We start from the raw sequence: 16,514 nt of genomic DNA on the forward strand, positions 1-16,514 counted from the left end.
ATGGCTCCAAAGACTTGGTGCTCTCAAACGTGAATCTCACTTTGTCACAACTCTGCACAACTAATCAGCAAGTGTACTGGGTCGTCCAAGTAATACCTTACGTGAGTAAGGGTCGATCCCACAGAGATTGTTGGTATGAAGCAAGCTATGGTCATCTTGTAAATCCCAGTCAGGCGGATTTAACTAATTCAAGAGATTATTGGTTTAAATATGATTAATAAAAATAAACAGAAAGTAAAGATAGAGTTACTCATGTAATCCAATGGTGGGAATTTTGGATAGGTGCATGGAGGTGCTGTGTTCCTTCTGAATCTCTGCTTTCCTGCTGCTTTCATCCAATCCTTCTTAATCCTTTCCATGGCAAGCTGTATGTAGGGCATCACCGTTGTCAATGGCTACATCCCATCCTCTCAGTGAAAAAGGTCCAAATGCTCTGTCATAGCACGGGTAATCATCTGTCGGTTCTCAATCAGGTTGGAATAGAATCCCTTGATTCTTTTGTGTCTGTCACTAACGCCCAGCCTTCAGGAGTTTGAAGCTCGTCACAGTCATTCAATCCCGAAATCCTACTCAGAATATGGTGCACGAAATTGCAATCACACTTTTGCAATTCCGCACAACTAACCAGCAAGTGCACTGGGTCGTCCAAGTAATACCTTACGTGAGTAAGGGTCGATCCAACGGAGATTGTCGGCTTGAAGCAAGCTATGGTTATCTTGTAAATCTTAGTCAGGATATCAGAAATTATCAGGATTGATTGTGAAAAGTAAAAGAACATGAAATAAGTACTTGTTTTGCAGTGATAGAGAATAGGTTGAGGTTTTGGAGATGCTCCATCTTCTGAATCTCTGCTTTCCTACTGTCTTCTTCTTCAAACACGCAAGGCTCCTTCCATGGCAAGCTGTATGCAAGGGTTTCACCGTTGTCAGTGGCTACCTCCCATCCTCTCAGTGGAAATGTTCAACGCACCCTGTCACGGCACGGCTATCCATCTGTCGGTTCTCAATCAGGCCGGAATAGAATCCAGTGATTCTTTTGCGTCTGTCACTAACGCCCCGCCCTCAGGAGTTTGAAGCTCGTCACAGTCATTCAATCATTGAATCCTACTCAGAATACCACAGACAAGGTTTAGACCTTCCGGATTCTCTTGAATGCCGCCATCAGTTCTAGCTTATACCACGAAGATTCTGATTAAAGAATCCAAGAGATATCTACTCAATCTAAGGTAGAACGGAGGTGGTTGTCAAGCACACGTTCATAGTTGAGAATGATGATGATTGTCACGGATCATCACATTTATCCGGTTTAAGAACAAGTAATATCTTAGAATGGAAGCAAGCGTGATTGACTAAGAAACAGTAGTAATTGCATTAATCCATCAAGACACAGCAGAGCTCCTCACCCCCAACCATGGGGTTTAGAGACTCATGCCGTGGAAAGTACACAAAGAAACGTGTAAAGTGTCATGAGGTACAGATACAATGTCAAAAGATCCTATTAATAGTGAACTAGTAACCTAGGGTATACAGAAATGAGTAAATGACATAAAAATCCACTTCCGGGCCCACTTGGTGTGTGCTTGGGCTGAGCATTGAAGCATTTTCGTGTAGAGATTCTTTCTGGAGTTAAACGCCAGCTTTGGTGCCAGTTTGGGCGTTTAACTCCAATTTTTATGCCAGTTCCGGCGTTTAACGCTGGAAATTCTGAGGGTGACTTTGAACGCCGGTTTCAGCCATCAAATCTTGGGCAAAGTATGAACTATCATATATTGCTGGAAAGCCCAGAATGTCTACTTTCCAACGCCGTTGAGAGCGCGCCAATTGGGCTTCTGTAGCTCCAGAAAATTCACTTCGAGTGCAGGGAGGTCAGAATCCAACAACATCTGCAGTCCTTTTCAGTCTCTGAATCAGATTTTTGCTCAGGTCCCTCAATTTCAGCTAGAAAATACCTGAAATCACAGAAAAACACACAAACTCATAGTAAAGTCTAGAAAAGTGAATTTTAACTAAAAACTGACAAAAATATACTAAAAACCAACTAGATCATACTAAAAACATACTAAAAACAGTGCCAAAAAGCGTACAAATTATCCGCTCATCACAACACCAAACTTAAATTGTTGCTTGTCCCCAAGCAACTGAAAATCAATTAGGATAAAAGAAGAGAATATACTATAGACTCCAAAATATCAAGGAAACTCAGCTCCAATTAGATGAGCGGGACTAGTAGCTTTTTGCTTCCGAACAGTTTTGGCACCTCACTCTATCCTTTGAAGTTCAGAATGATTGGCATCTATAGGAACTCAGAACTCAGATAGTGTTATTGATTCTCCTAGTTAAGTATAATGATTCTTGAACATAGCTATGTCATGAGTCTTGGCTGTGGCCCAAAGCACTCTGTCATCCAGTATTACCACCGGATACATACATGCCACAGACACATACTTGGGTGAACCTTTTCAGATTATGACCCAGCTTTGCTAGAGTCCCCAATTAGAGGTGTCCAGGGTTCTTAAGCACACTTTTTTTGCCTTGGATCACAACTTTATTTCCTTCTTTTTCTTCTATTTCTTCTCCTTTTTTTTCGTTTTTTTTGTATTCACTGCTTTTTCTTGCTTCAAGAATCACTTTGATGATTTTTCAGATCCTCAATAACAGTTCTCTTTTTCCATCATTCTTTCAAGAGCCAACAATTTTAACATTCTCAAAACAACAAATTCAAAAGACATATGCATTGTTCAAGCATTCATTCGGAAAACAAAAAGTATTGTCACCACATCAAACTAATTCAACTAGTTTCAAGGATAAATTCGAAATCCTGTACTTCTTGTTCTTTTGTGATTAAAGCATTTTTCATTTAAGAGAGGTGATGGATTCATAAGACATTCATAGCTTTAAGGCATAGACACTAAGATACTAATGATCATGTAATAAGACACAAACATGGATAAACATAAGCATAAAGATTCGAAAAATAGAAAATAAAGAACAAGGAGATTAAAGAACGGGTCCACCTTAGTGATAGCGGCTTGTTCTTCCTCTTGAAGATCTTATGGAGTGCTTGAGCTCCTCAATGTCTCTTCCTTGCCTTTGTTGCTCCTCTCTCATGATTCTATGATCTTCTTTAATTTCATGGAGGAGGACGGAATGTTCTTAGTGCTCCACCCTTAATTGTCCCATGTTCGAACTCAATTCTCCTAGGGAGGTGTTGATTTGCTCCCAATAGTTTTGTGGAGGAAAGTGCATCCCTTGAGATGAATCTCTCCATCTCCCATGGCTCGGAGGTGGAAGCTTTTGCCTTCCCCTTCCTCCTTCTAGAGGTTTCTCCGGCCTTAGGTGCCATAAATGGTTATGGAGAAACAAAAAGCAACGCTTTTACCACACCAAACTTAGAAGGTTTGCTCGTCCTCGAGCAAAGAAGAAAGAAGAGAGAGTGGTGGGGTAGGTGAGGATCCTGTGGGGTCCACAGATCCTGAGGTGTCAAGGATAATTCATCCCTGCACCAAGTGGCAAGCAAAAATGCTACTCCTGCCAATCCTAGCGTTAAACGCCGGGCTGGTGCCCATTTCTGGCGTTTAACGCCAGCTTGGTGCCCATTCCTGGCGTTTAACGCCAGTCTAGTGCCCTTTTCTGGCGTTAAACGCCCAGAATGGTGCCAGACTGGGCGTTAAACGCCCATTTGCTGCCCTTACTGGCGTTTAAACGCCAGCAAGTTTTCCTCCAGGGTGTGCTGTTTTTCTTTCTGTTTTTCATTCTGTTTCTGCTTTTTCAATTGATTTTGTGACTTTCCATGATCATCAACCTATAGAAAACATAAAATAACAAAGGAAAAATAATAAATATAACATTGGGTTGCCTCCCAACAAGCGCTTCTTTAATGTCAGTAGCTTGACAGTGGGCTCTCATGGAGCCTCACAGATGTTCAGAACAATGTTGGAACCTCCCAACACCAAACTTAGAGTTTGAATGTGGGGGTTCAACACCAAACTTAGAAGTTGGTGGTGGCCTCCCAACACCAAACTTATAGTTTGACTGTGGGGGCTCTGTTTGACTCTGTTTTGAGAGAAGCTCTTCATGCTTCCTCTCCATGGTTACAGAAGGAGAACCTTGAGTCTTATAGTTTGCACTGTCTGCAAGCCACGGAGCTTCCTGAATAGCAAACAATTGCTCATCCGGAAAGGTTTTAGAGATCTCAGTAGGATGGAGGGATGCTCCTGCTACTGGTTCTATCCTTGACAGGTGATCAGCTACTTGATTCTCTGTCCCTTTTCTGTCTCTTATTTCTATATCAAACTCTTGCAGAAGCAACACCCATCTTATGAGCCTGGGTTTTGAATCCTGCTTTGTGAGTAGATATTTAAGAGCAGCATGGTCAGTGTACACAATCACTTTTGATCCTACTAAATAAGATCTGAACTTGTCAATGGCATAAACCACTGCAAGTAACTCCTTTTCTGTGGTTGTGTAGTTCATCTGTGCATCATTTAGAATACGGCTGCCATAATAAATGACGTGCAGAAGCTTATTATGCCTCTGTCCCAACACTGCACCAATGGCATGGTCACTGGCATCACACATTAGTTCGAATGGCAATGTCCAGTCTGGTGCAGAGATGACTGGTGCTGTGACTAGCTTGGCTTTCACGGTCTCAAATGCCTGCAGACACTGTGTGTCAAACACAAATGGTGTGTCAGCAGCTAGCAGATTACTCAGAGGTTTGGCAATTTTTGAAAAATCCTTTATAAACCTTCTGTAGAATCCTGCATGCCCCAGAAAGCTTCTGATTGCCTTAACATTGGTAGGTGGTGGTAATTTTTCAATTACTTCAACTTTAGCTTGATCCACCTCTATTCCCTTGTTTGAAATTTTATGCCCAAGGACAATCCCTTCAGTCACCATAAAGTGACATTTTTCCCAGTTTAAAACTAGGTTGGTCTCTTGGCATCTTTTCAGAACAAGTGCTAGATGGTTAAGACAGGAGCTGAATGAGTCTCCAAATACTGAAAATTCATCCATGAAGTCTTCCAGAAATTTCTCTACCATATCTGAGAAGATAGAGAGCATGCACCTCTGAAATGTTGCAGGTGCATTGCACAGACCAAAAGGCATCCTTCTGTAGGCAAATACTCCAGAAGGACATGTAAATGCTGTTTTCTCTTGGTCCTGAGGATCTACTGCAATTTGGTTGTAACCTGAATATCCATCCAAAAAGCAGTAATAATCATGACCAGCTAGTCTTTCTAGCATTTGGTCTATGAATGGTAAAGGAAAATGATCCTTTCTGGTGGCTGTATTGAGCCTTCTGTAGTCAATACACATACGCCACCCTGTGACTGTTCTTGTAGGAACCAGTTCATTTTTTTCATTATGAACCACTATCATGCCTCCCTTTTTGGGGACAACTTGGACAGGGCTCACCCAGGGGCTATCAGAAATAGGATAAATAATCCCAGCCTCTAGTAATTTAGTGACCTCTTTCTGCACCACCTCCTTCATGGCAGGATTTAGCCTCCTCTGTGGTTGGACCACTGGTTTGGCATTATCCTCCAACAGGATTTTGTGCATGCATCTAGCTGGACTAATGCCCTTAAGATCACTTATGGACCACCCAAGAGCTGTCTTGTGTGTCTTTAGCACTTGAATCAGTGCTTCCTCTTCCTGTGGATTTAAAGCAGAGCTTATAATCACTGGAAAAGTGTCACTTTCTCCCAGAAATGCATACTTCAGGGATGGTGGTAGTGGTTTGAGTTCAGGTTTGGGAGGCTTATCCTCCTCCTGAGAAATTTTCGAAAATTCCTTTGTTTCCACTGATTCTTCTTGATCAGGTTGTGCATCCTTGAAGATGTCCTCAAGCTCTGATTCTAGGCTTTCAGTCATATTGACCTCTTCTACCAGAAAGTCAATAATGTCAGCGCCCATGCAGTCATTTGGTGTGTCTGGATGCTGCATAGCTTTTACAGCATTCAACTTGAACTCATCCTCATTGACTCTCAGGGTTACTTCCTCTTTTTGTACATCAATGAGAGTTCGTCCAGTTGCTAGGAAAGGTCTTCCTAGAATGAGAGTTGCACTCTTGTGCTCCTCCATTTCCAGCACCACAAAGTCAGTTGGAAAGGCGAACGGCCCAACCTTGACAATCATATCCTCTATTATGCCTGATGGATATTTAATGGAGCCATCAGCAAGTTGGAGGCATATCCGGGTTGGTTTGACTTCTCCAGTCAACCCAAGCTTTCTGATAGTGGATGCAGGTATTAGATTGATGCTTGCTCCAAGATCACATAGGGCTGTCTTGGTACATGCACCTTCTAATGTGCATGGTATCATAAAGCTTCCTGGATCTTGAAGCTTTTCTGGTAAGCTTTTTAGAATGACTGCACTGCATTCTTCAGTGAGAAACACTTTTTCAGTTTCTCTCCAATCCTTCTTATGACTTAAGATTTCTTTCATGAATTTAGCATAAGAAGGTATTTGCTCAAGTGCCTCTGCAAACGGAATCTTTATTTCAAGAGTCCTTAGATAGTCTGCAAAGCGGGCAAATTGCTTATCCTGTTCTGCTTGGCGGAGTTTTTGAGGATAAGGCATCTTGGCTTTATATTCTTCAACCTTAGATGCTGCAGGTTTATTCCTTACAAAAGTGGTTGAAGAAGCCTTGTTAGAGGGATTACTGTCAGCACTCTCAGGTGTCTGATCCTCCCTTGGCGTCTGAACGCCAGGATTGGGTGGAAAATGGGCGTTTAACGCCAACTTTTCCCCCTTTTCTGGCGTTTGAACGCCAGAACTGGGCAGGGAATGGGCGTTTAACGCCAGCTTTCCCTCCCTTTCTAGCGTTTGAACACCAATAACATTCCTCTCTGGGCTCTTACTGTCCTCAGAGGGATTTTGAACAGTGGTTTGGTTATCCCCTGTCAATTGTTCCTTGTTTGGCTTTTTGCTACTTTGAGCAGTGTTATTCAGTGTCTTCCCACTCCTCAGTTGAACTGCTTAACATTCCTCTGTTATCTGTTTAGATATTTGCTATTTTGCTTGATTCAACTGTAGTTCTATGTTCTTGTTAGCAACTTTAGTTTCATAGAGCATTTCTTTAAATTCTGCTAACTGTTCTGTCATCAGGAGCAATTGTTGATTAAGCTCAATCATCTGTTCTTGAGGATTAGGATCAGTGACTACTGTCATGACTTCCTCTTTTGGAGAGAACTCATTGCTAGAGTACAAATATTGGTTTCTAGCAACAGTGTCTATAAGTTCTTGAGCTTCTTCAATTGTCTTCCTCATGTGGATAGATCCACCAGCTGAGTGGTCTAAAGACATCTGAGCTTTTTCTGTAAGCCCATAGTAGAAGATGTCTAACTGTACCCACTCTGAAAACATTTCAGAGGGGCATTTTCTTAGCATACCTCTATACCTCTCCCAGGCATTATAAAGGGATTCATTATCCTCTTGTTTAAAGCCTTGGATGTCCAGCCTTAGCTGTGTCATCCTCTTTGGAGGGTAAAAGTGATTCAGGAATTTGTCTGATAACTGTTTCCATGTCTTTATGCTTGCTGTAGGTTGGTTATTCAACCACCTTTTAGCTTGATCTTTTACAGCAAATGGAAACAGTAATAGTCTGTAGACATCCTGATCCACCTCTTTATCATGTACTGTGTCAGCAATTTGTAAGAACTGTGCCAGAAACTCAGTAGGCTCTTCCTGTGGAAGACCGGAATACTGGCAATTTTGCTGCACTATGATAATGAGTTGAGGATTTAGCTCAAAGCTGCTTGCTTTGATGGGAGGTGTACAGATGCTACTCCCATATGCAGCTGTAATGGGGTTAGCATATGACCCCAGAGTCCTTTTGGACTGATCAATCCTACTCATGTCCATAATGGATAAAGGGAAATGATATGGATTGCAATTAGATAAATTTTGTTTTTTTTTTTGAATTAACCGAAAAAAAATAAAATAAAACAAAAGGAAATTAAAATAAATAAAAAAATTCAAAAATCAAAAAGAAAATAAGATTAAAGCAAATTGAGAACTGAATCAATTAGTTAATTAAAAAGATTTTGAGATTAGCAATTAGAAAGATATGATTGAAAAATTTTTATGAAAAAGATTTGATTTTTGAAAAGAGGAAAGAGAAAAACAACAAAATGACACCAAACTTAAAATTTTTAGAAAATCAAACACTAATTTTCGAAAATTTTTAAGGGAAAAACACAAAGAGGACACCAAACTTAGAATTTTTAAAGATCAAAAAGAGTCTAAGGACATGCCAATTCGAAAAAAAACTAAAAGAAAACAAAAGCATGCAATTGACACCAAACTTAAAATATGAACTAGACTCAACTAAAAGACTCTAAACCAACAAAAATAAACAGTCCTAATCTAAGCAACAAGATAAGCCGTCAGTTGTCCAAACTCGAACAATCCCCGGCAACGGCGCCAAAAACTTGGTGCACGAAATTGCAATCACACTTTTGCAATTCCGCACAACTAACCAGCAAGTGCACTGGGTCGTCCAAGTAATACCTTACGTGAGTAAGGGTCGATCCCACGGAGATTGTTGGCTTGAAGCAAGCTATGGTTATCTTGTAAATCTTAGTCAGGATATCAGAAATTATCAGGATTGATTGTGAAAAGTAAAAGAACATGAAATAAGTACTTGTTTTGCAGTGATAGAGAATAGGTTGAGGTTTTGGAGATGCTCCATCTTCTGAATCTCTGCTTTCCTACTGTCTTCTTCTTCAAACATGCAAGGCTCCTTCCATGGCAAGCTGTATGCAAGGGTTTCACCGTTGTCAGTGGCTACCTCCCATCCTCTCAGTGGAAATGTTCAACGCACCCTGTCACAGCACGGCTATCCATCTGTCGGTTCTCAATCAGGCCGGAATAGAATCCAGTGATTCTTTTGCGTCTGTCACTAATGCCCCGCCCTCAGGAGTTTGAGACTCGTCACAGTCATTCAATCATTGAATCCTACTCAGAATACCACAGACAAGGTTTAGACCTTCCGGATTCTCTTGAATGCCGCCATCAGTTCTAGCTTATACCACGAAGATTCTGATTAAAGAATCCAAGAGATATCTACTCAATCTAAGGTAGAACGGAGGTGGTTGTCAAGCACACGTTCATAGTTGAGAATGATGATGATTGTCACGGATCATCACATTCATCCGGTTTAAGAACAAGTAATATCTTAGAATGGAAGCAAGCGTGATTGACTAAGAAACAGTAGTAATTGCATTAATCCATCAAGACACAGCAGAGCTCCTCACCCCCAACCATGGGGTTTAGAGACTCATGCCGTGGAAAGTACACAAAGAAACGTGTAAAGTGTCATGAGGTACAGATACAATGTCAAAAGATCCTATTAATAGTGAACTAGTAACCTAGGGTATACAGAAATGAGTAAATGACATAAAAATCCACTTCCGGGCCCACTTGGTGTGTGCTTGGGCTGAGCATTGAAGCATTTTCGTGTAGAAACTCTTTCTGGAGTTAAACGCCAGCTTTGGTGCCAGTTTGGGCGTTTAACTCCAATTTTTATGCCAGTTCCGGCGTTTAACGCTGGAAATTCTGAGGGTGACTTTGAACGCCGGTTTGGGCCATCAAATCTTGGACAAAGTATGGACTATCATATATTGCTGGAAAGCCCAGGATGTCTACTTTCCAATGCCGTTAAGAGTGCGCCAATTGGGTCTCTGTATCTCCAGAAAATCCACTTCGAGTGCAGGGAGGTCAGAATCCAACAACATCTGCATTCCTTTTCAGTCTCTGAATCAGATTTTTGCTCAGGTCCCTCAATTTCAGCTAGAAAATACCTGAAATCATAGAAAAACACACAAACTCATAGTAAAGTCCAGAAAAGTGAATTTTAACTAAAAACTGACAAAAATATACTAAAAACCAACTAGATCATACTAAAAACATACTAAAAACAGTGTCAAAAAGCGTACAAATTATCCGCTCATCAGAATACCACAGACAAGGTTAGAATTTCCGGATTTCCATGAATGCCGCCATCAATTCTAGCTTATACCACAAAGATCTGATCAAGGAATCCAAGAGATATGCGCCCGGTCTAAGGTAGAACGGAAGTGGTTGTCAGTCACGCGCGTTCATAGGTGAGAATGATGATGAGTGTCAAGGATCATCACATTCATCAAGTTGAAGTGCAATGAATATCTTAGAACAGGAATAAATCGAATTGGATAGAAAATAGTAGTAATTGCAATGAAACTTGAGGTACAGCAGAGCTCCACACCCTTAATCTATGGTGTGTAGAAACCCCACCGTTGAAAATACATAAGTGATGAAGGTTCAGGCATGGTCGAATAGCTAGCCCCCAATGTCTAAGATCGCATAAATTGATCAAAGATGTCTAATACAATAGTAAACTCTCCTATTTATACTAGACTAGCTACTAGGGTTTACAGAAGTAAGTAATTGATGCATAAATCCACTTCCGGGGCCCACTTGGTGTGTGCTTGGGCTGAGCTTGATCTATCCACGAGCTGAGGCTTCTCTTGGAGTTGAACGCCAAGTTGTAACGTGTTTTGGGCGTTCAACTCTGGTTCGTGACGTTTTTCTGGCGTTTGATTCCAGAATGCAACATGAAACTGGCATTAGGCGCCAGTGTACGTCATCTAATTACGAATAAAGTATGGACTATTATATATTGCTGGAAAGCTCTAGATGTCTACTTTCCAAAGCTGTTGAGAGCTCGTATTTTAGAGTTTTGTAGCTCTATAAAATTCATTTTGAGTGTAGGGAGGTCAGATTCCAACAGCATCAGCAGTCCTTTGTCAGCCTCCTATTAGAGTTTTGCTCAGGTCCCTCAATTTCAGCCAGAAAATACCAGAAATCATAGAAATAACACACAAACTCATAGTAAAGTCTAGAAATGTGAATTTAGCATAAAAACCAATGAAAACATCCCTAAAAGTAACTAGATCATACTAAAAACTACCTAAAAACAATGCCAAAAAGCGTATAAATTATCCGCTCATCACAACACCAAACTTAAATTGTTGCTTGTCCCCAAGCAACTGAAAATCAAATAGGATAAAACGAAGAGAATATACTATAAATTCCAAAATATCAATGAATATTAGTTCTAATTAGATGAGCGGGACTTATAGCTTTTTTGTTTCTGAACAGTTTTGGCATCTCACTTCATCCTTTGCAGTTTAAAATGATTGGCTTCTCTTGGAACTCAGAGTTCAGATAGTGTTAATTGATTCTCCTAGTTAAGTATGTTGAGTCTTGAACACAGCTACTTATGAGTCTTGGCCGTGGCCCTAAGCACTTTGTTTTCCAGTATTACCACCGGATACATAAATGCCACAGACACATAACTGGGTGAACCTTTTCAAATTGTGAATCAGCTTTGCTAGAGTCCCCAGTTAGAGGTGTTCAGAGCTCTTAAGCACACTCTTTTTGCTTTGGATCACGACTTTAACCACTCAGTCTCAAGCTTTTCACTTGGACCTTCATGACACAAGCACATGGTTAGGGACAGCTTGATTTAGCCGCTTAGGCCTGGATTTATTTCCTTGGGCCCTCCTATCCATTGATGCTCAAAGCCTTGGATCCTTTTTACCCTTGCCTTTTGGTTTTAAGGGCTATTGGCTTTTTCTACTTGCTTTCTCTTTTTCTTTCTATTTTTTTCGCCAATAATTTTTTCTCGCAAGCTTTTGTTTTTCACTGCTTTTTCTTGCTTCAAGAATCAATTTCATGATTTTTCAGATCATCAATAACATTTTTCTTTGTTCATCATTCTTTCAAGAGCCAACAATTTTAACATTCATAAACAACAAGATCAAAAATATGCACTGTTTAAGCATTCATTCAGAAAATAAAAAGTATTGTCACCACATCAATATAATTAAACTAAATTCAAGGACAATTTTCGAAATTTATGTACTTCTTGTTCTTTTGAATTAAAAATATTTTTCATTTAAGAGAGGTGAAGGATTTATGGAATTTATTCATAGTTTTAAGACATAGTTACTAAATACTAATGATCATGAAGTAGAGACACAAAACATAGATGAACACATAACATAAAAAATCGAAAAAAAGAAAAATAAGAACAAGGAATGAGTCCACCTTAGTGAGGGTGGCGCCTTCTTAAAGGACCAATGGTGCTTTTTGAGCTCCTCTATGTCTCTTCCTTGCCTTTGTTGCATGATCCCTAATGATTTTGGTGCTCTTATCCTTAGTTGCTCCCAATAATTGTGTGGAGGAAAATGTATTCCCTGAGGTATCTCAGGGATCTCTTGATGAGGGAATTCCTCATGCTCTCTTGATATGCAGTCAAATGCTCTATTACTGAGCTATGGACCCTTCGAGATGAATCTCTCCATCTCCCTTGACTCAGAGGTGGAAGCAATTGTCTTCCCTTTTTCTTCTTCTTTTTTTTTCTTTTTTTGAGGTTTCTCTGGCCTTAGGTGCCATCAATGGTTATGGAAAAGCAAAAAGCTATGCTTTTACCACACCAAACTTAGAATGTTACTCACCCTCGAGCAAAAGAAGAAGGAATAGAAGAAGAAGAAGAAGATATGGAGGAGAGGGAGAGAGGTGGGTATTCGGCTATGTAGGGTGGGTTTGGGTGGTCAAGAGATGATGGATTGTGAGTAGTGAAGAGGTAATGGGGAAGAGAGATTGAGGTGATTGGTGAAGAGTTTTTGGGGAAGTGTGTTATAGGATTATTAGGAGGTAAGGTGAGAATATGGTAGGTGGGGATCCTGTGGGGTCCACAGATCCTGAGATGATCCTGTGGGATCCACAGATCCTGAGGTGTCAAGAATTTACATCCCTGCACCAATTAGGCATGTAAAATGCCTTTCCATGCAATTCTGGCGTTTAAACACCGAAGTGATGCATGTTCTGGGCGTTCAACGCCCATGTGCAGCATGTTTCTGGCGTTGAACGCCAGTTCCATGCTTGTTTCTGGCGTTCAGCGCCAGCTCTCCTCAGGGTGCATTCCTGGCGTTTGAACGCCGGGATGTTGCTTGTTTTTGGCGTTCAACGCCAGATCCATGCTCTGTTCTGGCGTTGAACGCCAGCCAGATGCTCCTTACTGGCGTTTAAACGCCAGTAAGTCCTTCCTCCAGGGTGTGATTTTTCTTCTGCTATTTTTGATTCTGTTTTTAATTTTAATATTTTTTTCGTGACTCCACATGATCATGAACCTAATAAAACATAAAAGAACAATGAAAATAAAATAAAATTAGAGAAATAAAAATTGGGTTGCCTCCCAATAAGCGCTTCTTTAATGTCATTAGCTTGACAGTGGGCTCTCATGGAGCCTCACAGGTGATCAGGTCAATGTTGTATAGTCCCAACACCAAACTTAGAGTTTGGTTGTGGGGATTCAACACCAAACTTAGAGTCTGGTTGTGACCTCCCAACACCAAACTTAGAGTTTGATTGTGGGGGCTCTGTTTGACTCTGTGCTGAGAGAAGCTCTACATGCTTACTCTCCCTTGTTACAGAAGGATAGCCGTGTGCCTTAAACATAAGGTAGTCCCCATTCAATTGAAGGACTAATTCTCCTATGTTAACATCTATCACAGCTTCTGTTGTGGCTAGGAAAGGTCTTCCAAGGATGATGCATTCATCCTCCTCCTTCCTAGTGTCTAAGATTATGAAATCAGCAGGGATGTAGAGGCCTTTAACCTTTACCAACACATCCTCTACTAATCCATAAGCTTGTCTTACTGACTTGTCTGCTAATTGTAATGAGAATAAGGCATGATGTACCTCAATGATCCCCAGCTTCTCCATTACAGAGAGTGGCATAAGATTTATGCCTGACCCTAGGTCACACAGAGCTTTTTTGAAGGTCATGGTGCCTATGGTACAGGGTATTAAGAATTTGCCAGGATCTTGTTTCTTTTGAGGTAAAGTTTGCTGAACCCATGTATCTAGTTCACCAAAGAGCAAGGAAGGTTCATCTTCCCAAGTCTCATTACCAAACAATTCGGCATTCAGCTTCATGATGGCTCCTATATATTGAGCAACTTGCTCTCCAGTTACATCTTTATCCTCTTGAGAGGAAGAATAGTCTTCAGAGCTCATGAATGGTAGAAGGAGATTTAATGGAATCTCTATGGTCTCTATATGAGCCTCAGATTCCTTTGGATCCTCAATAGGGAACTCCTTCTTGCTTGAGAGACGTCCCAAGAGGTCTTCCTCACTAGGATTTTCGTCCTTCTCCTCCCTTGTGCATTCGGCCATATTGATTACATCAATGGCCTTGCACTCTCCTTTTGGATTCTCTTCTGTATTGCTTGGGAGAATACTGGGAGGAGTTTCAATGACTTTCTTACTCAGCTGGCCCACTTGTGCCTCAAAATTTCTAATGGAGGACCTTGTTTCATTCATGAAACTTAAAGTGGCCTTAGATAGATCAGAGACTAAATTTGCTAAGTTAGAGGTATTTTGTTCATAATTCTCTGTCTGTTGCTGAGAAGATGATGGATAAGGCTTGACATTGCTGAGCCTATTTCTTCCACCATTATTAAAGCCTTGTTGAGGCTTGTGTTGATCCTTCCATGAGAAATTTGGATGATTTCTCCATGATAAATTATAGGTGTTTCCATAAGGTTCACCAATGTAGTTAACCTCTGCCATTGCAGGGTTTTCAGGATTATAGGCCTCTTCTCCAGAAGATGCCTCTTTAGTACTGTTGGATGCATTTTGCCATCCATTCAGACTTTGACAAATCATGTTGACTTGCTGAGTCAACACTTTGTTCTGAGCCAGTATGGCATTTAGAGCATCAATTTCAAGAACTCCCTTCCATTGAGGCGTCCCATTATTCACGGAATTCCTCTCAGAAGTGTACATGAACTGGTTATTTGCAACCATGTCAATAAGTTCTTGAGCTTCTGCAGGCGTTTTCTTTAGGTGAATGGGTCCACCTGCAGAATGGTCCAATGACATCTTAGAGAATTCAGATAGACCATAATAGAATATATCTATCATGGTCCATTCTGAAAACATGTCAGAAGGACATCTTTTGGTTATCTGTTTGTATCTTTCCCAAGCTTCATAGAGGAATTCACCATCTTTTTGTTTGAAGGTCTAAACATCCACTCTAAGCTTGCTCAGCTTTTGAGGAGGAAAGAACTTAGCCAAGAAGGCCATGACCAGCTTATCCCAGGAGTCCAGGCTATCTTTAGGTTGAGAGTCCAACCATGCTCTAGCTCTGTCTCTTACAGCAAAAGGGAAAAGTATGAGCTTGTAGACTTCAGGATCTACTCTATTAGTCTTAACAGTCTCACAGATCTGTAAGAACTCCGTTAAAAACTGGTAGGGATCTTCTGATGGAAGTCCATGAAACTTGCAGTTCTGTTGCATTAGAGCAACTAGTTGAGGTTTCAGCTCAAAATTGTTTGCTCCAATGGCAGGAATTGAGATGCTTCTTCCATCAAACTTGGACGTGGGTTTAGTAAAATCACCAAGCATCCTCCTTGCATTATTGTTGTTGGTTCGGCTGCCATCTCCTTCTCTTGTTCGAAAATTTAAGAAAGGTTTCCCCTGGATTGTTGTAATTTAGCTTCTCTTAGTTTCCTCTTCAGAGTCCTTTCAGGTTCAGGATCAGCTTCAACAAGAGTGCCTTTTTCCTTGTTCCTGCTCATATGAAAGAGAAGAGAAAAAGAAAAGGAAGAAGAATCCGCTATGTCACAGTAAAGAGGATCCTTATTATTAGTAGAAGAAGAAATGAATAAAAGTGAAGAAGAACCCAAACACAAGGGTGAGGATAGAAGCAGTGATTGGAGATGAAGAGAGGTGAAGAGAAGTGTTAGTAAATAAATAAATAAATAGAAGAAGATGAGAGAGAGAGAATTCGAAAATTAAATTTGAAAAGTAGTTAATGATTTTCGAAAATAAAAGGGAAGATAAAATTAAAATTAAAATTTAAAACAATTAGTTAATTAAAAAGAATTTTTGAAAAAGAGATGAGATATTTTCGAAAATTAGAGAGGAAAAAATAGTTAGGTGGTTTTGAAAAAGATAAGAAACAAACAAAAAGTCAAATAGTTAGTTGAAAAAGATTTGAAAATCAAATTTGAAAAGATAAGAAGATAAGAAGTTAGAAAAGATATTTTAAAATCAAATTTTTGAAAAAGATAAAATTTTGAAAAAGATATGATATAAAAGATAAGATAAGATAAGATAGATTTAATTTTTAAGATTAAAATTAATTACTTGACTAACAAGAAACTAAAACATAAGATTCTAGAATTTAAAGATTGAACCTTTCTTAACAAGAAATTAACAAACTTCAAATTTTTGGACCAATCACATTAATTGTTAGCATATTTTTTGAAAATTTGAAATAAAATTAAGAAAAAGATTTTGAAAATAATTTTAAAATTTTCGAAATTAATAAGATAAAATTGAAAAAGATTTGATTTTTGAAAAAAATTTTGAAAAGATAAGATTTTTAAATTTGAAAATTTGATTTGACTTGTAACAAACAACTAATTTAAAATTTTTTGACTAAGTCAACTC

General features: G+C 39.8%; 1 non-coding gene across 1 annotated transcript; it reads left to right on the top strand.

Annotated features, from left to right (window-relative positions):
- The first annotated feature begins 14,997 nt into the window (after nt 1–14,997).
- On the top strand, nt 14,998–15,101 carry LOC112713816 (small nucleolar RNA R71). The gene has a single exon (XR_003158777.1). It is a non-coding gene; the product is annotated as a small nucleolar RNA R71 (small nucleolar RNA).
- The last annotated feature ends 1,413 nt before the right edge of the window (nt 15,102–16,514 follow it).

This window comes from Arachis hypogaea, chromosome 9, assembly GCF_003086295.3.
Source record: "Arachis hypogaea cultivar Tifrunner chromosome 9, arahy.Tifrunner.gnm2.J5K5, whole genome shotgun sequence".
In the NCBI taxonomy this organism is placed as follows: domain Eukaryota; kingdom Viridiplantae; phylum Streptophyta; class Magnoliopsida; order Fabales; family Fabaceae; genus Arachis; species Arachis hypogaea.